This window comes from Megalops cyprinoides, chromosome 1, assembly GCF_013368585.1.
Source record: "Megalops cyprinoides isolate fMegCyp1 chromosome 1, fMegCyp1.pri, whole genome shotgun sequence".
Taxonomy (NCBI): Eukaryota; Metazoa; Chordata; class Actinopteri; order Elopiformes; family Megalopidae; genus Megalops; species Megalops cyprinoides.
Window position 1 is genome coordinate 40,820,328 of NC_050583.1, and position 6,959 is coordinate 40,827,286.

Genomic DNA, 6,959 nt, shown 5'->3' on the forward strand with positions numbered 1-6,959 from the left:
ATGCTAGGTAGATAATGTAATTCCTGACAATAAATATGAGCCAGTTAATGAGACACTAATTTCAGTGTCCAGCTGAAGTGTGTAGTAACTGGCTGATTAAACCGAATAACATAATGCATCTGAAATCAGACTACATAAACCGCCAAAAGCGTAGTCATGCCTGCCAAATGTCACCAGAAAGAACTTGGTTGCAGTGCATTTTAGCTTTACTATGTAAATTTGCTTGACTTTTAAGCCATTTAAGGAACATATTCAGTACTGTTCAACAGGAACTTCCATAACACTGTAAATGACAACACATGGCAAAAAGCAATATGGCTGATAGTGAAGCATTAACAGGATGTTGTCACAGTATTTGGCTTTTCACCATCTTACTCTACATAATTGTATTCCATGCTTTCATACCACTTATATGTGTCAATCTTGATGTAAGAAAACAGGGAAATGTAATTGTGATTACCCCAGGTGTCTCCTCAGCAGAACACATACAGATATTTGGATATAAGTGAAAGACAACTGATTGGACATTTGACACAAATATACATTTTTAATATAGTAGTCATGAATCAATTTGCAGTCAGACAGCAGATGAACTGTACTGAAAAGATCTTCTTGACTACTGACCACTGTTCAGTTTGCCTGTAATGTAGAACCAGTTAAATGGAGTAGGTCACAAGGAGAATTTTTGATCCTTCCATGAAAAGTGCCTGGGCAAACACTAAGAAATGTTTTGCAACAGTGTTGATGAGATGTGACAAGAACATGTGGAGTACTTTACCGCTGTATTACACTTCTTAATCTTTTCCAGATACATTACGTTTGCCTCAGTTTCAGACACCCAGTCCCCAGAAGGCATTTAATAACTTTGGACTTTACCAGACATAGCACATTTTGTGAGGAGAAGTGTTTTCACCATAAAACAGGCTAAAGTGAGAAGATTTTAATCTGGAAAATCACAATAATGTCAGGATGCTGAGATCTGAAGAGTCTAGAAGTATTACATGGGGTAATTTTCTGTCTGCTCAAGTACAACAGAGTACCTGAGTCATATTATGCTCTGGTTAAATCCAGGATTCAGTTACACCAAGGATAGTAGTTTTGGAGTCTGATATTCATTGTACTGAATTTATTGGTCAGAGGTTTAACATTTAGCAGCCACAATTTGAATTTTTACTACGCAGAGTGTGTGAAATACCTTTAGTGTTTACTGCTGAAACCTCTTTTTTCAAATCAAATTTTCTATTTAAGGTTTTGGTCAAAAAGAGTAAAAAAAACTGCCATTAACAAGGCTACAGAGACCATCTCAACAAGGTGAACAGAACTGTCTTACCTAAACCAGGGACATCACCCAGGGCTTGCAGACAGCTGTATACCACTGGTCTTCAGTCTGTCCGGTGCTGTGTAATATAATTCCATTTCAAATTCTTTATAAATTGTTCTTGGGCAGATGAGCATTAGCTAGAAGAGAGAAGCTTAGAGAAATGGTCTGCTTGATCTCTTTTAAAAGTGGGTGGGAAGTCTCATTTTGACTCATGTTCCTTTCTTTTTACACTCTGAAACAAGATGTGTGAATTTCTGACACATGTTTGTACCAGCACAGATAAACACTGATCGTTTTTACCCAGATACAATAAGTTTGCCTCAGTTTCAGGTACCCAGGAACCCAGACGGCATAGTGTCTGGTAACTTTACCTTAACATGTGTAGCCACTGAGTAGCCCATTAGTAGCCGGGTGTGTCACTGAGGAGAAAAAGGCTGCCTAGATGATGATGGTTATGCAAAATACTTTTATTTTTCCAATTACAGCCCACTCTGACAAGCACCCAGCATTTTTTGTGCTGCAGGGATGAAGCTGCCAAGGTGCAGATCAGTGCCCTGCCTGGGCTAGATCTGTGGTAGGTCAATACACAGAGTTCCTGTGGTAGGTAAATATACAGAGTTCACTTTTCAAGGGATTATACACAGTCTAACAATAGCCTATTTTTTCCAACAACAAGGATTAGGTCACCTTTGCAGAACCTAAAATTTGCACTAAGGCTACAGTTTACAGATATTAAGCAAAACATGTTACTGTTAGAATACCATATAGAATTGGAAGAGCATGAGGAGACATGTTTTCCCTTATCTTTAAAATCTGCGCTCGGAGTGTAAAGCAGAGGTGACATTTTTCTTGACTGTCTAAGGCAAACCAAGGTTCTGTGGCTAATTGTGCACCTCATATCCTCATCTGGTCATATTAAAATTGAGAAAAGTGGAGGACTTCATCATGACTTTGTTAAGACACAGCAAACTTTTCAGGCTTATCAGTGAATTGGAAATCTAAGATGACCTGAACTGAAACAAGAATGTACATAATGCAAACAATCAACAATGTTATTGCTTACTAATAGCAAAAACCAATGTACAAACAAGGTAGTGGTGGCATCACCACAGGATTCCAGTTAAAATGAACACAAACCCACATCTTCACCTTATTCGTTGTTCTTATGCAAACCTTGGTAGGTGATTGATTTGTGCAACCAAATGTCTACTTCATTTGAAATTAAAGGTAGAATCTGGGCAGAGGGATGAGATAACCCCAGGTGACACTCCAGGGGTTGTTAGCACTATACATAAGGTGACCCCTGGCAAGACTGTAGGGCAGTAACACAGAAATCTGGCAAGGGTGCATGCACTATCAACTCATGTCCTCCATGTGGATCAGTTGCAGTCAAGAAGACTTTACAGGAAGCTGAAGAAACTGCCCCCTCCAGACTCCCGGCCCAGTGCCCTGGAAGATCAGAGATGTGACCTCCAAGCAATGGTGAGGCCACGGAAGGTGATCTCTGGATTTCCTTCTTTGTCGCCTCATCTTCTGTCATAAGGTATAGGTAGGTTTCCACCTTGGCAAGTCTCAGATACTTCTTGCCCTGCCAGCACCAGTCAGAAACCTTGGGGCCCCTCAGCCAGCTCAGTCCTGTCACCATGTCTGGGGGCACTGGGGCTGATGGTTCCTAACCAGATTTAGGGTTTTGTCTTTGTCCCAGATGAACCCCCACAGCATGGCATAGAAGATCAGCTAACAACTCAACTGGGCAGGATTCCATGTCCTTCGGTGATGCTATCTGAGCTTGTTAGATAGCAGTTCCTGGGACATGGAGTCTGCTTGCTGCTTACCCTTTGGCTGGATACATCATTGGGAAAGTGTCAATAGAAGAAAAAAAAACAGAAGAAAAACCAAGATCAACTGAAGGGAGTGAAAGAAAAGAATATGTACTAGGGTCTATCAGAGGATGCTTTGTAGGTATTCTCCACCATACGTGGCATAGTGCTGGATGTTGCTACAGGAAGGTGATTGGCTAAGAAACACACAAAAGACCAGTATCCCATTGGCTGTCCCCCCAAGGAATTAGTGGATGAACAAGAAAAACTAAACATTACATGTGGTAATATGATCACCATATGCCAAAACTGGGCAGTAGTTCTTCTGACAAAGACTGGGGAGATAAGTGTCCAGCATTTCTGATTGTGTGAGGGAATGTGATGAGCAGGTTGTCCTTTGTTTTCAGACAGATGGTGCAGTACATTACACCAATTTGTCCTTGAGCTTGCAGCTACACATTGGAAAAAATTGGTGCAGCTTCAATATGGTGTCACCCAAAGGTAAATAGTTGTAGTTGCCATGGTTACTTTTATTTGCTTTGATTCCCCTACATGTTGTAAACGGCCAATCTTGGCTAGTGGCTGAAAAGACCCTCGTATTCTGTAAACTGACGTCAGGGCTTGCTTCACATGTGGCAGCATGATCCCATATACACAGCAATGCTCAGAATTAAGAAATTATTATTATGTATGTGGAAACAGAAAAAATATTTTACTTTCACATAAAATATCAAATATTAAATAATATTTTATTATTATATCCACAAACTCTGACACAGGTACATGTACACAACCATCAATGTCCACCATCTGGCAGAGACAACTCCATTCACAGGTGCAGAACTGGTTCCCCAAAGAGCACTGGAGGTGAGCCTTAATACTGGCCCACTGAGGAGTCCTTGATCAATAGGGAGGAGCTGCAGTTGCTGCTCTGTCTGTGAGTGGGGCAGGTGCTGTCCATGGTTCTGGAGCAGCCCTCCTGAAGTCCAGAGGTGACAACAGCCAGCGTTTCCCAGACATGGGGAACGCTTTCCCTGCCCTCATGCCACCGATCTTGGAATCACACCCCCTGCCCCTTAGCTCTTCCCTCAGTGACACACCTGCGTGTTACTCATTCGAAAGTAATCACTTTTTAAAGGGGAATTTAAGTGTCGTCACTTACTACTCAACTGGTTATTCCACATATTTCATATATGGTATCACTGACTGATTATTCATTCATTCAGTGCCATATATCCCACCTAAAGCCAATAAAGACTCATATTACACAGTTATAAATCCTAATCAGTCTAATCAGTCTAGTCAGAAGTTATTAGATATCAGTACAAATAAAGTCTGGGATGAGCTGGAACAGTGAAATAGCCTGGAGATTGCATGGAGGCCAGTTCGCAGGGACACAACCAGGGTATGGACCAGTAGCTGTGTGGGGAAATGGTGAGAAACTAGCAGACTTGTTTCATCCTTTATCACAAAGAAGAAGCAGATGGGAGTGAGAATTATAGTGCTTTGGGATGAAATTAAGTGTACTGGAACATTTTTTGTGGCACGGTGGTCAAGGTGGTGCTATACAGGGAAATGGTGATATCCAGGGTCGGCAATGTCTCATCTGGGAGGCATAGCATGACTGACTTGGAGAGGTCCAGCTTCAGTTGTATTCATCCTAGGATGATATGCCTGCATGGAACAATGTCAATCTTGAAGAGACTTATTTAACAGAAGAAAAAAATAAAAGAGAGATTGAGCATAGACTGCAGAACATTGACATGACAAATTATGAGTGGTTCCAGTGATTTTGTTTTGCGTGAAGTACAGCAGAGAAGAGTGCGTCTTCTGCTACACACATTGTAAGAGGTTAGGAGGAGGGGCCTACCAGGCAGAAGGTCAATTGCTTTCACCATCTGTTTTAATGTCTAATATTGCTTGTGGGGTAGGATGTTGATTGACATTAAGGTGAAGCTATATTTCAAGTCAAAATATACTTTCATGTATCTAGTTAATATGGTTGAGCGCCTATTTTTATTTAGTCTAGACTAAAATGACATTCCAGTTTGCTTTTCATTTCCCTGTAATTAAGGTACTGTCCACTAGATGACGCTATATCCGTGTTGGACAAACTTTTGCCAAGCTGTCTCAGCTGTAGATATTCAGCCACATATCCTATCAGGTAAGGAGAGCTCAGACCTGTTCTGCTTCTGTATTACCTTGCGTTCCTTTACCAAGCCCATGGAGGTGATGACCCATCTCCTTTTTTTCTAATGTTTTGTTGCTGCTTGATGTGAAGGTCCTGTTAAATAAGGATAAATAAAATATTAGGCATATTTTAGTGATATTATTGACATTAACTGAATGTTCATCAAACATCAATTATTGCAGTAACCATTTCTTGTTGAGGAGTTCCTATCCCAAGTGGTGTGTGATGTTTACTTTAGGACAGGTACTCCAATCAGTTTTAATAATGTTTTAGTAATGTACATTTCTTTATTATTCTTGGTTGTTTATTTAGTCTGCTTCTACATGCTTTTATCCAAAACGCCTTATAGGGTCATCATGAAAAGACACATTAATAGCACATCACAGGACCAACAAGAACAGAGCTAGAGAATATCCAGTAATACAGTGATTAAGCATTATTAATGCTACATTATATGTGAAGAGAATAAATCATCTTTACATTTATCTCACACTTTTACACAATTTTACACCAGCTGTGCTGATGCATTTCCACTTATGCACCCTAAAAACACATGAAAACACATATCTCTGCAATACAATGGTGATATCATGTAGTCTACAGATTTTTTTAACAGAAGGCTCAAAATCAGGCCTCCAGTTCCACAATGACACAACCCTGCCACCCTCAACAGACTGCAATGTACCAAGCAGTAGCAAGTGGTTACATCTCAAACTCAAACTTCACAGTAACCAGAGAGAAGCAAACCAATCAAACAACTTAGCTGAAAGGTTCAAATGATACATCCATATCCTTCCATAACAAAAGCCACCCACTCTGCAATATTGTAATTTGTGTTCAGACACACCATCATTATACCAGTCTTCCCAATACTGAATGTGAAATCCAGAAGGAAAAGACAGCTGCAGTGTAATCCCACAACATTCCCATGTCTGGGCGGACACTCCACCAGGAGAGAAGTGGGCTGCTTCCTCTTGCTTGTAATGTCCAGGCTGCAACAGAAGGTTGAAGCTCTGAGGTCACAGAGCTTTTAGCGTCTATCAGCCCTAAATAGACACAACCATTGGCCCTATGTGATGACAGATAAATGACTGTTAATTACAAAAAGGAAAAGGGGGGGGGGGGGGTATCCACAAATACTCTCTTCGATTTAAATCAGAACCCCACCTTGGGTGAATCTCTAAATGAATAAATACTCCAGAGTGGGTGCCAGAACTCAGCTGGCTAACATTGAACTTACGTCAACCTGGGGTGATGTATGTCTGTGAAAAGTGTAAATAATATACCCTCTCCATACAAATAAGCAAACACATAGCACTTTGTATGATGAGATTCCCCTGGCTTTCTTCATTGAAAATTTGCATGTTGGTGTTGGTACTCTTTACAATATTTATGCTGTACAATAAGTAGTAGTGTGCAATAACAATGATGACATTTTTGTTGATGACTGAAAGCTGCACTCTCCAGCCAAAAGAGCATTTTCAAAATTCAGAGCTTTCAAATCTTCATTGTGAAATGGAAGTGAAAGAAAAACTGTAATTCACATTTGTTTATTTTAATGTGTCTGTGCTGTAGTGCTGCTAACAGCAGCATGTTTAATTACAATATTTACATGACAAAATATTTA